Source organism: Schistocerca americana, chromosome 5, assembly GCF_021461395.2.
Source record: "Schistocerca americana isolate TAMUIC-IGC-003095 chromosome 5, iqSchAmer2.1, whole genome shotgun sequence".
NCBI lineage: Eukaryota > Metazoa > Arthropoda > Insecta > Orthoptera > Acrididae > Schistocerca > Schistocerca americana.
In genome coordinates this window covers 162,747,181-162,768,463 of record NC_060123.1, presented here as the reverse complement: position 1 = coordinate 162,768,463, position 21,283 = coordinate 162,747,181, and positions in this window count along the sequence as shown.

The following is a 21,283-nucleotide window of genomic DNA, read 5'->3' as shown; positions in this document are numbered from 1 at the left end:
GAGGTTCAGTTAAGTTAAATAAAAAATAAAGATAGTGTAATTCTCTTGAAGCTTTGTAGCACCATATACAAAAGGCTATTGGCACTGTTACTTTCTATCTGTAAAATGAATGATGAAATGTGCATCGTGATAATGAAACTGCGACTGCTGAAGACTCGCTGGTTGGTGCGTAGACTTACCACTCATGGTGGCACCAGCTCTGACGCTCTGCTACAGTTTGCTCTCCACGCTGCCCTCTGTAGTAGAAAATTTTCCATTGCCCTGCGGGACCTTGTACGCAGGTGTAGCCAGCGTGATGTTCGCCACGGTTGGAACAGGCGCGGAAATGAAAGCCGGCTCCACCGTGGGAAAGTGTGCAGAGCTGCCGTCTGGCGGTGTGGCCTTCTCTTTTCCTTCCTTTAATCTTTCTTTTCCTCTCCAGTGTTACAACGCTGTAACGTATCTTCCGCAGCCCGACAGCCAGTAATATGCTCCAAGGACGAGTTAGGCAAATCGACTACAATAAGGTCAGCTATATTCAACGAAAGCTGTTTCAATTGTGATAAGGGTTTAGGATATCTTAATGCCCAGTACTATTCCACCAGTTTATTTCTGTTCTGCGGTACATTCGGAACATTTTTGGAGGAGTATTGTTACCCGTTCTCTATTCATCGTACTTAAAGGAAGTAAAATGTTCAAATGTGTGTGAAATGTTATGGGACTTAACTGCTAAGGTCATCAGTCCCTAAGCTTGCACACTACTTAACCTAAATTATCCTAAGGACAAACACACACATTCATTCCCGAGGGAGGACTCGAACCTCCGTCGGGATCAGCTAACATGAGTACCTCTTGATCTTGTTCTCAGGACTAGGTATCTCCTTCTCGCGGATTACAAGATATATTTTACTACTTTCAGTTTATCTTTCAGAGGTTCAATGAGACATTTCGTCACCAACAGGTGGAATTAACAACGTGAAAGACTTTCAGAAACGGGAAACGTAGTTCTTGTTTCTCGTAACCGAAAGTTTTGATTCAAAATTTATGTTTCATGTAACTGTAAGCTTTGATAACCATTACTGGAACACATATATACTCAGTATTGTAACACATGAGTCATTAATTAAATCATAGATCTCCTTCATATTGTAAGATAAATATTTTTGAGACCCTTCAAATAAACCCGCACTTTTTTGTTAAATTAGATACAACAATAGTCTCGGACAATCAGATACGCACTTCAGTACACACGTAACAATTATCTTAGCGTACACATTAATTCATGCAGACTGTACTGACACAGATTAGAAAGTTCCTTTGTGGTCTTTGGAAACTTAAATCACATATGTTCCAAATGAGTTACGAATGAGAAACAAAACAGAACATGTAAATACGTCTAAAACGTCTGAGTTTAATAGAAATGGCTCTATTTGGGGAAGCATAAGAGGTAGGCCTTGTGCTACAACTGGCCAACACACTGCTTTACATTTAACTGTTGTAATACAATTCTCTTAAACTCGTCATTCTTTCTGTAAATTCGAGATTGATTAAAACCAAACGATTTATTCGAAATTGATTACTGGAGACGAAAACGGCTTTCTTCTTCGTAACATAAATTCAACGTAATAGCAGTTGATTTAGATGTAACACTCCCCACTACACAAAACTGCATAAAATTAATTGTCCGCTGTCATTTTTATTTGTGTGCCGTCATTTACTTTATCCACTATCTTCAAGTGGTTCAATTTTCCGTAATTGCTTTTACATTTAGAAGTTATTCCCAGTTTTGCAACATGGTTGGAAGTTAGACCCTCCACCTATTCACAGAGACGCAACAGGTTCTGTGCATGAATGTTTCCGATATATAATTCTACAAAGTCAATTATAAGGCCAGTGATGATCTTTAATTTGACACTTATTTAGAAATACCTTTTGAAGAACCTGACGCATTTAAAGAGTTGTAGGTGATCCAAATATCTCCACTCTCACAATTAGTTTAACATTAAAGACAACGATTTAACTACTATCATGTAATGACAAAAGCGATAAAGTTATATCGATGATTTTTTAAATACTTTACCAAGATAAAATCCAATTTCGTCTCCGAAATGCATTGATTACCAGTAATCGTTTGATACAGCAAAGAGTGAGGTACTGGGAGGACAGTGTACCTAGGATCAGATGACATTTCTAGCTCATTGATTGAATCTACTGACACGAATTAGGAATCACATGAAGAAACACGCACTAGTAACCAATATAAACAATTTCCAACGATTTCTACTCTTTTGTCGTCGTAGATCCTGAAATCGTGTTTTTTGCAAAATGTTACGCATTGTATATATTTAAAAGTACTATGTAATATAGTAAAACAGTTTTTTGTATCATGTTAATTCTTCAGTAATAGAATTTTAGGGTGAGTAACATTCTGTATATTTTTAAGAGTAGATACATAATGTAGGGCCGGTTGAACCATACTTAACTGACGATTCACCTTCTTGTATCTTGAAACAGGTCTGTTTCTATTGAACATCGGGTATTTTCTAATTAAGTCTGTTTCGCTAACGCCTTCACAATTTTACCACCCTTGAAAATGGAAATTTGTGTTAGTTAACTAACTTCAATTGCAAAGTTGTTTTGACTTGAAACTTGTTTTTGATACTACTTCTTCTTAATTGGTTTCACCTACTAATATTGCTCAGCAGAAGACTAATAGTGTAACATGTAGAATATTAAATAAGGTACTGCCAACGTTTTCTACATTGCAACACTTATATGGCTGCTTTGCACCCTGGGAAAGTTTTCGCTTTTAGAAAAGAGCGAGAAGCTTTACATCGAAATAGGGGATCACAAAGTAGACGAAGTCACGGAGTTCTGTTACCTTGGAGACAAAATAACATCTGATAGAGAAGAAAGGACATGAAAAGCAAATAGCACACAAAAAGAGGAAATCTCTGGCCGAAAGAAGTCTAATAGTGTCAAATATGGGATTTCATTTGAAGAAAAAGTTTCTGAGAATGTATGTTTGGAGCATTACTTTGTGTGTTAGTAAATCATATATATTGGGAAAACCGGAACAAAAGAGAATCGAAGTCTTTGACATGAAAAAAAGCGCTGCTAGTAAACAAACGTTGTTTGAACTTTTTGTTTGGAGCTTATGAAGTTAAAGAATTACGTTGAACGTATGTTGGAAGGAACAAACTTGCAATTCTCAATTACAAAGTAAGTAGATGGTCAATGTTTTAGGAATTTACGCTGTAAGTAGGGGTTCGCATTAATATAATATGAAATGAACTGTAAGTAGATTACAGGTGGGGTGTCTAAGGTCTTGATATACTTTCTTTGATCTTTTTGATGTTTCCGCTGTGGGGGTTCACCACCTCTAAAAAATTGCGAAACCCAAAAGTCATGTCCACATTGCAGGCAAAAATATCTCACAATGTAAACATCACAAATATCCATAAAAGTGAAGTGTGCCAACTTACAATGGTTTCATGCCGATATCTGTCGTCAACGTTCTTCATGTGGGTCATTACGATTTAAGTAATTCTGATGTCCTTCTACTTTCTCTTGGAAGTGAAATATTTTTTCAGCGTACACCGTCCGCCCCCGGTAGCTGTGTGGTCAGCACGACACAATGTCAATCCTAAGGGCCCGTGTTCGATTCCCGGCTGAGTCGCAGATTTAATCCGCTCAGGGACTGGTTGTTGTGTTGTCTTCATCATCATCATTTCATCTCCATCGATGTACAAGTCGCCCAAGTGGCGTCAAATCGAAAGACTTGCACCCGGCGAACAGTCTAACCGTTGGGAGGCGCTAGTCTACAAGACATTTTATTTAGTGTAAATCCAAAGGAAAGTTTAGCAATGGCTAATATTAATGTAAGGAACCAATTGAAAGAGAAGTCGAGCACAGAAAGCGTCTGGTTTAACATTTTGTGGAAGAAGGATACTTCTGATGCAACGTCAAAAAGAACCTTAGGTTTATTAAAGTCATATAAAGACATGTGTCAAACGATTAAAGACCGATAATGAAGGTTTCTCAAACTGTAAAACTCATTGAGTGGGATGATCAGTAATGTAATCGAAAAGACTGATGCGTTATAGGGGAAGTTGTTTCTCAACACCAACTGTGAGACCAAAGGTTTATGAGAAATTTGACACTTTAGCAAGTAAGGCGTAGGTGTTAGAGAACAGGATGGCTCAGTTGGAAATTTAGCAGAACCGGATGGCATAGATGGATATTTAACAGCTTGCTAGAACCGATGCTGCAGGAAAGGACTGTTCCTCTCTACAGTCCTTAAGTGAAAGTAAATGCAAAGTTCACTATCTTGTGGAATCAAAAGGCTATAAAAGTTGAATCACATTTTGAAATTCATATAGTGTTAGTCAGCAGAAGTAGATCAACCCATGCTTGCCGTAGTGGCCGAGCGATTCTAGGCGCTTCAATCTGGAGCTGCGCGACCGCTAGGTCGCAGGTTCGAATCCTGCCTCGGGCATGGATGTGTGTGATGTCCTTAGGTTATTTAGGTTCAAGTAGTTCTAAGTTCTAGGGGACTGTTGAGCTCAGATGTTAAGTCCCATAGTGCTCAGATCCATTTAAACCATTTTTTAGATCACCTCAGATAGCGTAAGAGTAATTCTCTGGTACAAGATATCAGCAAATAAGAAAGAATGGAGTCGGATACCAACCAACAAAGTTATAAGTTCATTTTTAAATTAAAGAACTTTTTGGATGTTCTTTTTTCACGCCATTTTCATAGTAGTGTCATCGGGGGCAATGTGTTAGGGCAAAGTTTTTCTTTGGTCGTAAAATACCATGCAGTAAATTGCAGTAAATATTTTACTCTTAATTTTGTAGTTCAGTTGAGGGATACCTTGTAAAATTAAATTTCTCGAAGTACGTATTGATGGAGACGTTATGATATTGGTAAACCAAAGTAACTTGCGGGATTTTGGCTACCAGGAATTCTAAAAATGTTTTCTTAGCACTTTCTGGTCCTCAGTCTAACAGATTAAAATCCAAAACGAGTTTTAGGTCGACCAAATCATCAGGAAGGGAAAGGTAACTTGAAACATTTCCGCAAAAGTCAGTTTTCGCATCGCGTCTGTTGTCTTGTCGTATTAACTGAAATGGCTGACCTGAGGAAGCATTCTACCTGAGAACTTGTCGTGGGACTAAGTAAAAGCATCTACACCTGCGTCTACAAGATTCATAGTTACGTGTGTCGTGGAGGTTTTGTCGAACCATCTTCAAGCTATTTCCCTACCGCTCCATCCTCGAACGGCACATGGGGGTAACGGTCACTTTAACCAATCTGTGTGAGCTCTGATTTCTGTTATTTTATCACGATGATCATTTATTCCTGTGTAGATGGACGCCAACAGAATATTTTTGCATTCGAAGTGGAACTTTGGTAATTGAAATTCACAAGAAGATCCTGTCGCTACAAAAACGCCTTCGTTTTAACAATTGACACCCCAATTCATATATCATGTTAATGGGATTCCCACCCCTATCCCACGATTCTACAAGCAGAGCCGCCTTCTTGGAACTTTTTCGATGTCCTCCACTCGTCCCATGTGATGTTGATCCCACGCCGCACATCAATACCCCGAAAGAGGACGGAGAGCAGTGGTGCAATCTTTTTCTTTTGTAGACCTGCTGCACTATCTTTGTGTTCTGCCAACAAATCGCAGTTTTGGGATGCTTCACCCAAAACATTACCTCTGTCCTCTTCATAAGCAAAATTACTGATGAGAAATATTCCTACGTTGAAGCTTCCAAGGTTAATTAACTGCTCGCCCATGTACCACATACTATCACATTATTACTTCAAGCCCACACACAAGAAAATCGTTTGATCTTCACTCCAAAACATCAGAGAATTATGATAAATAGGGTAAAACTGCTCATCACCTATTTATAAATCGCGGTTATTCACAAAACAAGACAATGGAATCTGTAAATTTTGAGTTGAAGCAATAAATAGATGACTTCTCAACATAATGGAGCATTGACGAAAATAATAAAAATATCTCCTCATTTACTTGCTAAATGCAACTTAGGTTATACAAGTAAATTATATGTTCACTGTGTTTTATGTAAAAACTTTGGTTCGCACAAATATCTGAGGACCAGAAAAAACTGAACGTTCAAAGAAATATGTAATCTGGATCACACACACTGACATATCGGTCAACAAGATGTGCAGAAGAATATTGTAACTAAAGGATAGTGTACATAGGAACAAACTACGATTTTATGGTCGTCACTACAGTATAATGACTGGTTTTAGAATGACTCGATACAATGCACACTAGAGACTGCCATAAGTAGTTTCCGCCACCTGCTACAGTTTTTGATGTTGCTAGAGATGAGATGTGTTTCGTGTACCATTTTGAAATATTCCGAGTTATATATATATTTAAGTGCTGAATAAGGTGTTAAATTTACTTATAATATATCGATAATTCTCCAGTCACAGAATGATATATCGAGTAAACTTCTGTAGATTTTTAAAGCCAGTTATAAAACGTGTCGGTGGTAAGGTGTTATATCATCTTTTATGTACCATTGTGTATCTCGAAACTGAAGCAAATCTCGTACCATGGAACATATGGTATTCGCTAATTGATTGAGGTTTATTAATATCTTAACAACTTTACCTGTCTTGGAAAAGGAAATGTGTGGTTGTCTTCTGTAGCTTCCATTTCAAAATGTATTTAACTTGTAATTGGTTTTGATATTATTTCTGCTTCATTTCACTTACTTGTTATTGTTCCGTAGTAGAGTAATAACGCAATGAATACCTCTAGTCGACTGATTAAAGTTTTGTCAAAATTTACTCGATTTCAGTTGGAAATTTAGGTTGAAAATGTTTCCCTTGGGACAGGTTTCTCAACTAGAAAATCGTTAATCTTCTAGAGCAATTGCATCAATTGCAGATAAAGAAAGCGGCACATAAAACGTGAACGCCATAATTCATTAATGGAATAACTCTGTTACAGAGCTACATGTAAAAGTCTGAAAGTGTACCCAGGTAATTAATAGTGGATTAACAATATTCCTTGCATAACGCTTCAAACGTTTTAGCAATAGTATGTAATCTGATGGAGTACAGGAGGTCAACCACATGACATACAAACATCGTACGCAACTGATGAAATCTATAAAAAAAATTATTAATCCACAAGGGCAAGCTTACTTTGCACAACAAGTTGATACACGGGCATACATGAACATTTAAATTGATTTTAGTGACAATGTTTTCAATTAGAAAGTTCTTGAACTGACTTTTTCTGGACCATCTGTCTTCTGACCGGTTTTATATTGCCCTCCACGAGTACCTCTCCTGTGTAACTCTTCTCATCAGAGTAGCACTTGCAACCTACGTCCTTAGCTATTTGTCGGATTTATTGCAATCTCGGTCTTTCTCTACAGCTTTTGTACTCTACAGCTCCCTCTAGTAACCTCTAGTACATGATGTCCTTTCTCATTGTCAGTGTTTTCCATATATTCCTTTCCTCTCCAATTCTGCGCAAAAACCATTCATTCCTTAACTTATTAGTCCACATAATTTTCAACATTCGTCTGTTGCAGCACAAACAAAAATGGCTCTGAGCGCTATGGGACTTAACATCTCAGGTCATCAGTCCCCTAGAACTCAGAACTACTTAAACCTAACTAACCTAAGGACATCACACAACACCCAGTCATCACGAGGCAGAGAAAATCCCTGACCCCGCCGGGAATCGAACCCGGGAACCCGGGCGTGTGAAGAGAACAATCTTCCTCAGATTAAAGAGTATGTTTGATACTAGTAGATGGTCAGGAATGCCCTTTTTGCCAGTGCTTTTTTCATGTCCTCCATGCTCCGTGTGTCTTTGATTATTTGGTGCCTAGGTAGAGGAATTTCTTAAGGTCTCTACTTCGAGACCATCTATACTGGTGTTAGATTTCTCCCTAATCTCATTTCTGCAACTTCTTCTTATATTCGCCTTCTTTCGATTTACTTTCAATCTACATTCTGTACTCATTTGATTGTTCATTAAATTCAGCGTATCGTGTAACTCTTCTTCACTTTAACTCACGATAGTAATGTCATCAGTGAACAGAATCATTGATATTCTTTCACCCTGAATTTTAAAGCCAGTCCCGAACCTTTCTTTAATTTCTATCACTGCTTCTTCGATTTACAGATTGAACAGTATGTGTATCGATTTTTCCTTACATTCCATTGTCGGTCACAACGTCGAATTGTCTGTCTGGTGCCTTTACCTTTCCTGAAGCCAATCTTGTCATTCAACACATCCTCAATTTTCTTTTCTACTCTTCTGTGTATTGTTATTGTCAGCGACTTTGATGCATGACCTGTTAAGCTGACTGTTGGGATAATTCTCGCCCGTATCGGCTCTTTCAGTCTTCGTAATCGCGCGGATGTTGTTTTTCCGAAAGTCAAATGGTGTGTCGCCAGACTCACACATTCTACACACCAATGTGAATAGTCATTTTGTTGTCACTTTCCCCAATAATTTTAGAAATTCAGTTGAAATGTTATCCATCACTTCTGCCTTATTTCATCTAAGTGCTCCAAAGCTCTCGTAAATTATGTTTCTAATAATGGATCCCCTAGCTCTTCTAAATCGACTCCTGTTTCTTCTTCTACCACATCAAACAAATCTTCCTCCTCATAGAGGCATTCAACGTACTCTTTCCACCTATCCGCTCTCTCCTCTTCATCTAACAGCGGAATTACCGCTGCAGTCTTAATTTTATCATTCTTGCTGTAAATGTCACAGGAGGTAGTTTTGACTTTCTTGTAAGCTGAGTCAGTCCTTGCGACAATAGTTTCTTTTTCGATATCCTCACATTTTTCATGCAGCAATTTCGTCTTAGCTTTCATGCAGTTCCTATTTATTTAGCTGCTCAGTGACATGTATTCCTGTATTCCTGAGTTTCCATGAACATTTTTGTACTTTGTACTTTCATCGATCAACTGAAGTATTTCTTCTGTTACACACGGTTGCTTCGTAGTTACCTTCTTTGTACCTATGTTTTTCCCTCCTATATCTGTGATTTCCCTTTTTAGAGATGTCCATTCCTCTTCAACTGTACTGCCTACTGAGCTGTCACTTATCGCTGTATCGAAAGCCTTAGAGAATATCAAGCGTGTATTGTGGTCCCTTAGTACTACTGTAGCCCACTTCTTTGCGTATTGATTCTTCGTGACTAATCTCCTAAACTTCAGCCAACTCTCCATCTCTACTACATTGTGATTTGAGTCTATATTTGCTCCTGGGTATGCCCTACAATCCAGTATCTGATATCGGAATTTATGTCTGTCCATGATTTAATCTAGCTGAAATCTTTCCGTATCACCTGGCTTCTTTAAGTATACCTCATCCTTTTGTGACTCTTGTAAAAATTATTCGCTATTATTAGCTGGAATTTATCACATGACTCAATTAATCGTTTTCACCCTTCATTTCTTGTCCCAAGTCCATATTCTCCTTTAACCTTTTCTTCTGCTCCTTCCCTTACGAATGCGTTCCTGTCCCTCATGACTATTAGATTTTCATCTCCTCTTATGTGCTGTATTGCCCTTTCAATAATATACTTTCTCTATCCGTTCATCTTCAGTTCGTGACGTCGGCATGTATACCTGAACTATCGTTATCGGTGTGGGTTTGCTGTAGATTTTGACAAGTACAACCCTATCACCTAACTCTTCACTGTAACACACTCTTTGCCCTACCTACCTATTCCTAACGAATCCTACTCCAGTTATTTTATTTTCTACTACTGTTGATATTACCCGATACTCATCTGATCAGAAATCCATGTCTTCCTTCCACTTCATTTCACTGACACCTACTATATCTAGATTGAGCCATTGCATTTCCCTTTTCAGATTTTCTATTTTCCCTACCACGTTCAAGCTTCTGACATTCCACGCCCCGACTCGTAGAACGTTATCCTTTCGTAGATTATTCAATCATTTTCTCATGGTAACCTCCCACTTGGCAGTACCCTCCCGGAGATCCGAATTGGTAACTATTCCGGAATCTTTTGCGAATGGAGAGATCATCATGACACTTCTTCAATTACAGGCCACATGTCCTGTGGATACACGTTACGTGTCTTTAATGCAGTGGTTTCCATTGCCTTCTGCATTCTCACGCCGTTGATCATTGCCGATTCTTCCACCTTCAGGGCAGTTTCCCACACCAAGGACGAGAGAGTGCTCTGAAACTCTGTCCATTCCTCTGCCCTCTTTGACAAGGCCTTTGGAAGAATGAGGATGACCTCTTATGCCGGAAGTCTTCGGCCGCCAATGTTGACTATTAATCAAAATTTAAGCGGTGGTGGGTTTCGATGCCGGGTCCGAGAATGTTTCGATTACTAATCAACGACGCTATATGCATGTTAAAGAAGCATTCATGGCAGAAATTATAATGTTTTAGTAGAGTCGAGCCTGAGATACCGTCGGCTGCTACGAAGATCCCGACGTATCTTGAGAGATCATGCAAAGAAGCTACAAGCGAATCATGCTGCCGAAGAACTAAGTATCGACTGTGGGAGCAACTAGTTTCAATAAACACGTTTTCTGACGGCAACCTGTCGTAGGAGAGTCAGTACGGGCGCTTTATAACAGAGTGCAACCAACGCACGGGAATTTGTGTAGAATGTTAAGATTCAACACTCAGTTTAACAGTGGTAAGGGAATGTAAATAAACTGGGGATGATCGAATTCAAACTGATGATTATTACACATTTGTAGGAAGAATATAATTATTCATACATAGACAAACTGGCGTTCTATGTCACCTTGGAACAAAGAATTTACCCACAAAATATTCAAAAAGCCTACAAAAATATCATGATTGGTTTAAATGGGACTACGGTTTAATTAGCTTTCTTATAATTCGGAAGAACTATTGAGAAACCGATTTCTGACCTATATGAGTTAAGCTTTAGTGTTTCACAACACAAATCATATTAAACCTTACCGTTCGCAATGGCTCGTTAGAGCCCTGAAATCATTGCACTGAGTTAACACCCTAAGCTGTGCAGCGCTTGGGTTACCACACCATGAGTCGTAGAGGAACATCTGGGCAAGTTTGTACAACTACCTTTATCACGAAGAAGATTTCAGGACGAGGCTGCACACAAAGAACTATGCACGCAGCGCTGAAAAACCCGAAACAAGCAACTCCACCTCTCTCTCTCCCTCGCTCTCTCTCTCTCTCTCTCTCTCTCTCCCTCCCTCCCTCCCTCCCTCTCTGTCTCTCTGTCTCATGTCCCCTTTGTCGCATTCAGATGCGGTGCACCGTTACCAGCTCGAGTCCGCCCTGAACTCGCATTGGCCAAGGCTCTGCTCCCCAAAGAACAGGCCGAGACCAGTCCCCCCCCCCCCCCCTACCCGAGACCACACCCCAATCCCCCCACCCCCACCACCTAATTTACTTCTATTTGGCCAAACACTGTCCACACATCAGACATCGATTACTAGGCAAAGACAGTTGTAGTAATGAGTCCCAAGCCCGCCCGGTTGGCCTTGCGGTCTAACGCAACGGATTTCCGGGCATGAAAGAGCACCTGGTCCCCAGCACGAATCCGCCCAGTGAATTTGTGTCGAGGTCCGGTGAAGCGGCCAGTCTGTGGATGGTTTTTAGGCGGTTTACCATCTGCCTCGGCGAATGCGGGCTGGTTCCCCTTATTCCGCCTTAGATACACTATGTCGACCATTGCTGCGCAAACGAGTTCTCCATGTACGTGTACACCACCATTACTCTTCTACGCAAACATAGGGGTTACACTCGTCTGGTGTGAGTCGTTCCCTCTGGGGTCCACGGGGCAGAACCGCACAATAACCCAGCGTTCGGTGTGGGGCAGTGGAGGGGTGAAGTGGACTGCGGTAGTCGTCGTGGGGTTGTGGACCAGAGCGGCTGCAGCGGGGACGGAGCCTCTCCGTCGGTTCTAGGTCCCCGGTTAACATACAATGCAATACATACAATGAGTTCCAAATTAGGGAATACTAAAATGATAGAAGACGTAAGTTGGCAACGTTCAGGTCGCAAGGTGGTGTTTGTCACCTTTCGCCCTATCTGATTTGAACATGAGATTGTAGACTGTAGGGACTCATGACCCTAGCAGTTAAGTCCCATAATATTTCACACACATTTTATTGTAGACTGGTGGCAAAATTTGCAGCAAATATAATACCTTAATGAACAGAAACTTCACAGGCTTCTTTTAATTTTGTGAATGCCTTATTTCGACAGTTTTGTGAAATTCATTAATGCAGAAGCTTGATATCTGTCCACAGTGTTGTACATCATATGGTGATTAATGCAGTCAGCGTTTAGCGACAGATGATAAACCTACATGACATATTGATACCTACTCACGACGTCCGTCGAAAGTCTGATGAATCATTCTCATACTCTGGACCACACATTACCTACCAAATTAGTAAGACATGCGAGTAAAAACGAATGTCTGATTTTCGTCGACGACACTAACAAACACTGGATGATATGCTTTCTTAGATGTTAGCACTGATATGGTGTACATTTTTCTTTATCGTTGTAACGACCTCCGACATTGACGAGTGTGATTAAAACAGTCGCTTCTCAGTTACTTAGTCGAAGATTATTCTTAGGTGCTAGAATTCCACAACGAGGTTCTCTACAGCTCACGAGACCTGTGGGCTAAGGTGTACGATGTCTGAAGGGTTACCAGAGAGAGAGAATGAAAATCATTTCCGTACAACGTCTGTACCAAATACCGGAATTCACTGACCTGGCGAAAATAAGCAAAATAATACTTTTAAAAGAAGGAATGCAACTTTTCGAATTGATATCAGCCTTTGATCACATTTATTTGGCTAAAAGCATCAATTAGTTGTTGCGATCTTCATTTTATTCTGTGATGATGGAAAGGCATAAAAACGTTAAATATTCAGCTAACAAGGGTTTCGTGAGAAAATCAACTGAAAGCCAAAGAACTGTTTGTGACCTGCACGCTGGCGCCAGCATCGTCGTGCTGAAATGTTGCATTCGTATTATGATGACAAAGCAGTTTTCGGTTACCAGAGGGAGTGTTTAAAACGTTAAACGCTGGAAGCGACGCTATAGTTGCCGGACTCCGGCGGTGTAAAGGCCCGTTTGCGCTGGAACTTAATTCATAAACGTGTTCATCAAAACAAACGAAACATGTTACAGTTCACTGCAGAGCGACCAGAGAGACACAGGAATTTGTAGTAACGTTAGTGTTGCTCGGCATTCTTTCAGGATCTCAAAAGCGACACGTGTGGCGAGAGAAGCGGCGTGGTACACAATGGCGCCCTCCGGGGAATTTTCTCTCCACCGCGTTCCGCGATACAGAGGGAATTTTCACTACGACTGCACCGCCCCCTCCCTATCTATTCGCCCAACACGTTCTCTCTGTCCCTCCCTCTCTCTCTCTGTCCCCCTCTCTCTCTCTCTCTCTCTTTCTCTCTCTCTTTCTGCGAGAGTGTGCGGACCTCCGCGCCGGCCCTAGTGTGCGGGAGGCGCAGAGGACTTGGAAAAGTTGGTCTGCGCTGCTCGCTGCCTGCGGCCAGTATTCACAGGTCATTGGGCTCCGCGCTGCCCTGAGGGCTTTGTGTAATCAGTGGCTACCAGAAAGGCCTTGCCCCCGCCACACACATTCGCGGTCACTGACGGGTGGTCACCACAGTGTTTCAGCGCACATCCAATCAGGGTTTTCTTTTTCGAATCAAATGCCTTCTCGTCACATACTGCGTTCTGAAATTTCCCCAAACAGGTGTACCGTAGCAGTGGGAGTACAGTACATAATACTACACCGTTTCCTACGAAAGAATGTACGTTTTTACTGGTTGTACAGCCGCAAGGGTAATGCCACAACGCTTTTCTAACGCTCAAAATAAAACACAGATATCCGCTAGTATACGTGACCTACCACGAAATAATTTGGGAAAATACTGAAATATAATTATTGTTGTTATGTGCACATTTTATTGCGCGCAATGCTCCGAGATGCATGGCGAGAACGTCTATGGAAGGCAGAAAAAAATAAATGGTATAGGGTGGAAACGGAGAGTTTTTTATCCATAATGAAAAGTAAATGATAATGAATGTAGAATTTAAAGTACTGCGTCATTACCCAAGTAAGGAGATACGTGCCTAATGGTTGTCCAGCCGCGTAAGTTAATTAGCATACTTTTTACCAAGACATGTAACGTCTTATTCTTGTCAACAATGTCACAAAAAGATATGGATGCATGGATAATATCTCCGAAACCACCTTTGGGAAAAACTAGAAATTCTGAAACTGTTGATGCTCCACTGTAATATCTATAGAATTAGTGACTCAAAGTTTTTGAAACAGGATGTTCCACAATAATACTTACTTATAGTTAATTTGGAACCTGCTTTTGGCTCTCTAGTTCACCCCGTGATACCTTAATTCCAAACATGTTCCGGAAGCAATGTGAAGAAGAATTTAGAGATGTACAGAGCTGTTTCTTGAAAGTTGTGTGATATTTTACGAGTATATATATATAAAAAGAAAACATACTGAAACAAACAGAGGAGACATGAACAGGTACATGAAATTACATACGTTGTATTATTTTGTACACAGGGATGAAAAATATAAGAATGTAAAAGCCAAAACAGTATGCAAATGAGTACTGGCACAGTCTACTAAGTTACATGGAGAAAGTAACTTGTCAGTGTGGTAACAGACCAAACCCGAATTGTGGAGAGAGGGGGGGGGGGGACAGGGCAGAGGGGAGAAACGCCTCAGTGGACTTACCTAGCTCTGCATGGTTCATAGATCATTCCAGGACCAGAACCTAAAACTACAGTCTTGCTCTAGAAACTTGGCTGGATATATGATGTATTTTTGTCATAGTAAGTGACTGCTACTGACTTTTTATGGATTAAGCTACATCTTTCCCTAAACTAATTCAAGTAATTCGAAATGCCTGCATCCTCGTGACTCTGTACGAGGCCTGTCAGAAAACGTAATGGATCCGCTTGACCTACAAACTACAACAAGACGGCTCTGAGAGTTCAGTGTCATCCAGGATTCTCTGTTGACGGAGGATGTTGTCCTGCTTAAGAAGGATCGATGATGGTTGTAATGACTTCTTTACTTAGGTTTGTGTAAAATCACTGGTGGGCGGCTCGGAGAATGTGGCGGCGTCTCCCCCCCCCCCCTTCCACCCCTCCTCATCGCGCGGCCACGAGCTGCTGACTCCGCGCCCTGTGGCTGAGCAGTTGCTGCATTGATAGCTTACCGGGCTGCATCATGCTCCCAGGCAAGAAGTGTAAATGGTCTTCTGTTGGTAGCCGTGCGAGGATAGTGATGGCTGCCTCATATCGTCTTGGATCCGCGCTCGCGGCCAGGAGCGACGCAGTCGCTGGCATCCTGAGGCTTAGGCAGCAGGCAGCGTTTCGTGTTTGAGGCATAAGCGTGTGCGTCATTTGCGAAGTGTGGAGTGGAACACACTTCACGTCACATCGCTGCCCAACTGTTCAGCGATAACGGACTGGTTCGCGCGTCCTTACGTCATACTTCTCCATGCTGATTTCTGCTGTTTACATCGGTTAAAGTGTTACTCCTCAACTTGTAGCTCTATAGGCCGTGTGTTACTTTACCTACCATGCTCATAACGACCACAGATAACGAATCATCACTCAACACTTCGGGGCTGAGATGCCGTGGTCCATGCATAAGACTCTCCCCTGACATTTAGCCTTCGAGGACAATCGGCGAACTACAACGAGAGCAAGAGTGAGCGCCATATACATAAGCCATCAAGAGGGCGCCGCTGTCAATCATGTGACGTCGCTATGCTATGATCCCTGATATTGCCAACTTCCTCAACTGAAATTAATCGATTGTCACGCTGTTGCTGCAATGTTGACATCCATATCTTATCCAGCTTAATGCCTTCATCTCTTCTGTTAAAATTAAAGCAGTTTTGGCAATCTCAATGGTATCTCTGTACATTCGCGCATAATAATGCGACGTCTTTGCTATGACAGTCGTCTCACTAAACCGTATTTCCTGATCACCTTACTGAAACACATGTTCCGCTACAGCCGATTTATCAGTTTGTCCGAGGCGGCAGTTCCTTTTATGTTCACCCATACGGTTGTTGATGCCTGTTTTTGTTGTGCCTATTTAGACCTTCCCACAACTGCACGGAATTTTATAGACACCTGGTGTAGCTAGAGGATGTCGTTTATCTTCTGAGGATCTTAAACATTCTTTTATGTTCGTCGTGGGTCTGAGAAAAGTTTCCACATCGTACTTGCTTAAAATTTTTCCAATGCGATCAGTGACCTTACTGATGAATGGTAAGAAGACTATCCCCTTGCGTTGGTGTCGATCCTCGTCCGTCCTGGTTGTCAGTCTAGAGCGTAGTGCACGATCTGTCCCTTTGTTTGAATACCCGTTCTTCTTGAAGGTCGCTCTAAGGTGTTCAATCTCATCATCTAAGTGAGCTGGTTCACTTATTTTGTGTTCCCTGTCTATTAATGTTTTAATCAACCCTCTTTTATGTCTTGCGTGGTGGTAAAACCTTTCTGCAGACAACGATCAGTTCGTGTGTCTTTTTTGAAGACCTTATGAAGCAAAGATCCGTCCGCTCGTTTTATTACAGTCACATCTCAGAATTTCTGGTGACCATCGATTTCCTTTCCCATAGTGAATTGAATTCTTGGATTAATACTTTCAGATGTAACAGGAAGGCATCCAGTTTCTCTTTCCCATGGGTCCATATAACAACTGTATCGTCTGCATAACGATACCATCTGGCTGGTCTTTTTCTAGCTGTTTGCAGCGCCCGTTGTTCAAATTTCTCCATGAACAAGTTAGCCACAGGTAGACTAAGAGGACTTCCCATAACCACCCCGTCAATCTGTTCATAAAAACATTATTATATTGAAAATAAGTTGTTGTAAGGCAATGTCTGAATAATGCCAAAATATCATTAGGAAAAATGTCCGCTATACACGTGATCGCTTCATTCACCCGAATCATGGTAAACAACGACATCAAAACTGACCAGGATATCATTAGGGCCCACACTAATTTCCTTAATAATATCGGTGAAGTGATATGAATTTTTAACATGACTGTCAGTTCCACCAACATGAGGTTTTAGCAGCGAGGCAAAGTGTCTAGCTAATTCATGGGTGGGAGACCCTCCTGCGCTGACTGTAGGTCTCAAAGGTACCAGCGGTCTATGGACCTTGGGTAACCTATAGAGTCTGGACGAGCAAGCTTCTCTTTTAAAGAGTTGCTTCTTGTCAACTGAAGATAGCGAAGACGCTTTCACCAATTGACCGGTCATTTTTAAAATCCTCTATGTCGGATCCTTCTGAAGTTGCTTCTAATTGTTGGGATCCAAAATGTCCATGATTTTTTCATGATGATCTTTACTCTTCAATACGACAGTGACGTTGCCTTTATCTGCAGAAAGCCCGATGATGTTTTCATCTATGTTGATGTGCCTCAGTGCCTTCCTTTGTGCCTGTGATAGATTACTATTAGGTGGCTTACATGTGCGCAAGCTGACGTCACATGATTGACAGCGGCGCCCTCTGGATGGCTTGTATATACGGAGTTCACTCGTGCTCTCCTTGCAGTTCACCGATTGTCCTCGGAGGATGCCATCCACAGTCGAAGGCGAAACGTCAGGGGAGAGTCTTAGGTTGGGAACACAGCATCTCAGCCCGGAAGTGTTAAGTGATGACAACACCTGCCGCGAATGCCTTCATTCTATGAACGGGTAACGAATGTTTGGCTTTCTCTTGAATATAACCAGCTTGAACCCACTCTTCGAAAAAACTTCTGTTGTTTCTGACATGACCTATCCCGAATATTCTGTAGCAGAATTTTAGGAGTGGAACTGTTTGATGTTAGCCAAACTCTTCCCGTATGAAGTTAAAAATACCCCCCTAACACGTTTACAAATACACACTCGTCTTCTGTGATAGATAATCTGCCTGGTTTTCGAGCCTACTGAGGATATAAACGACTTTCTCAACAAATAAAAATGCACTCTTAGCGGGTAAAAATTTTAGAGGAAGGCAGAGTTGGGAATTCGTGGCGGGCTGCATCACGCCAGTCAGAAGATTGATGCTTCTAAAAACTTATCATATAATGAATATGGGTAATCGTTCTGTGGTCGAAACTCTTTCTCTGACCGCGATTGCTCGCCAGTATGCTATAAGGAAATATTGTTCTGTCCCGAGCAAACAACTTTTCTAGGTTTACTACCCATAAATCCTGCTCTTGCAACAGCAGGGTAAAGATGTGATTTTCTGCTGGGTTCCAGGGCACATAGGGATTCCTGGAAATGAACTTGCAGATGCGGCTGCCAAGGAGGCTTGCTCCATCCCACGTCCTGCTCGCTGTTCCGTCCCCCTGCAGGCCATTACGTCTTTCGTGACTCGGAAGGTCATGCGTTGGTGGGAGGCTCAGTGGCTGGACGTGAGGGATAATAAGTTGCGAGCGGTGAAGGATTCTGTCCGACCGTGGCTCACCTCCTTCCGACAACGACGCGCTGAGGAAGTAGTCCTTACACGGCTTAGAATAGGACATTGTCCTTTGACACATGGTTTTCTGTTACGTCGTGAGGAGCCACCAACGTGTCAGACATGTGGGACACAGTTGTCGATACGGCATATTTTAACTGAGTGTGTTTTATATGCGGGTTTGAGGGAAGATTTCAGTTTCCCACCAGACCTACCCTCTCTTTTAATAATGAGGCGAGTATCGCTAGAGTTTTACGTTTTTGTGTGATGTCTGGCCTTCTTCCCAACATATTGGGATTGAAGTCTTAATGTGCTGTCCGGTGGTTTGGTCACCCATTATTTGTAAGTGGTCACTCAGCCACCGTTACTTATCTTTCCCTGTTTGTACTGCTATTTTATTTTTAGTTTTATCTCCCTGTTTTGATGTGCTGTGTCCAATCTTGCAATTCGAACAATACCAATTCTCTCACGATTCGGCTCTGAATTGAACTTTTGGTAACGGGCGCTGATAACCTCGCTGTTGTGCCCCCTAAAACACTAATCATCATCATCATCATCACTACCCATACATGTTTCAGAGACGTTTCTGCATCTTCAGTGCGTTTTATTTATCTGTTGAACTACATATAAGCGAATTATGTATTATAATATTTACTGGTTTTTGAGATTACAGTTTTTAAATTGGTGTAAGTATTGACAGTAATATCAATATGGAGAATAAATATAAACCATATTATTTTATATTGGTATTGAGAAGTTTGTTGTATTTAGCAGCATGGGTGCAATTATTGCCTTCCAGTATGTCGCCTGCAATTACCATATACAAAAACCTATGGTGGAAGAAAACAGAGTGATGAATAAATACACAACAGTGTTTAAAAGAACTGTGTTCTCGAGTCTAAAGGAATTATCGGAAGACGAAGAGAAATATAAATACACACACACACGCACACTCGCGGGCGCGAGTGTGAGCACGACAAGTAAACATACAGAAACGCACATTCCAGCACGTAATGTCACTGCAAACCACAAAATTCCCTCCCAGAAACACGCGCAACCATATGGTAGAACAAGTGATCATCACACTGAGAGTAAGAAAGCGAATCTTTATTTACGAAACACATTTCATCTCAAGCAACATCAGAAACTGTAGAAAGTGGCGGAAACTGCTTATGGCAGTCTCTAGTGTGCATTGTATCGAGCCATTATAAAACCAGTCATTATACTGTAGTACCGACCATAAAATCGTCGTTTGTTCCTGTTTCCACTATCCCTTAGTTACAATATTCTTCCCCACATTTTGTTGACCAAAATGGCAGTATGTGATCCAGATTACATGTTTCTTTGAACGTTTAGTTTTTTCAGATTCTCAGATTTTTGTGTAAACCATATTACTATGACGCGTAGACCACGTCTCGTCTCTCTGTACAATACTCCATCTTCCGTGCTGAATTGCGGCTGCATGTCGAACCGTTGATAATCTGGGTCACTGCTTTACTCTTCGATCCACTCATCCTTGTCTATGTCGGCATATTCCAAAGCAAGTACTTTGTGGTTCAGGTTGTACGCAATTGGTAAACAGTAATGGTATAGCCTGTCTAATTGCAGTTGTCCCATGGGAAAAATTTCTCTCCAGAGAATTAACGGGTAACTCGAGCCACCACCCAGACGCTGTTGTAAGGCCCCAGGCTGCAAGGTCGCAATAAGTCACGTCTTAGCAGAGGCTGCAGGTATGATACATTCCCTCAGAACTGCAACGTCAATGCGTTTACACGCTTTAGGAAGCTGCAACAGCACTTCCCACTCACTAAAGGCTTCGGGCCATGGCCAAATGACGTAAAATACTGTTGTTGCTAACCATATTAGAAAGGGCAGTGACGTTTGGCTCTCAGCAGAAGCCTGTTGCTACCAGACTTCGAGTGTACATTAACGATGTCCGGAAACATCTCCATTTAGCTACGGGGAGGAATTTGAATGTGCTTGGCTTGAGGCACCCCGGAGGTGCAAAGCCACTCGCCAGACTGGCCGAAGTCTATAAAGTACAGATCGATTGGTAGGACTATAGACCGAGAGAAAGAGACACCGCCACAATCCTTTAAAAACCAATGTTACTGTATTCATACAATTTCTTACAGGTCGTTGTGGCACCAACTCTGTGTCGCTCGTCAGTAGCCTCGGATAACATCGAAAAGTCTGTTTTTCTCACTCGTAGTGCTGCTCTCAAAGTTCGTACTTTACAGTGCCGCTAGTGATTGCTGTTCCTCTTAGTTCTCACCCCCGGACTCAGAACCTGACTTTTATTGTGAAACCTGTTGCATCCTTCACTTTTTCTAATGTTTAGAATTAGCCTTCAGTTTAGTAGCAAGTCTCATTGCTAATAAATAGAGACCCCTGCGTATCCTTGCGCATCCTGCTGCGAGCACCTTATCTAGATCCAAGTCCGCACCTCTTACAGGTGTTCTGTTACAGTATTTGGCACTAATCCATGCGATCAGCCTGCCTTCATGGGGCGTTTATCTTTCTGCATTTGCTCTCGTTCTTTCAGTCAGTCGTTGGCTAATGCCCCCTACGAAACTCTCACAACCTCTGGTTCCTTCTGCTTATTCGAGCCCACCTTCAGTTCTACCTTTCTGCTATGTCTCCAGGTTTAATCTGCAGTTCATAACCAATAATTGTAGCCAGAGATCATATCTGTCCCTGTAAATATCTTACAGTTTAAAATCTTAATCTGACTTCTCTGT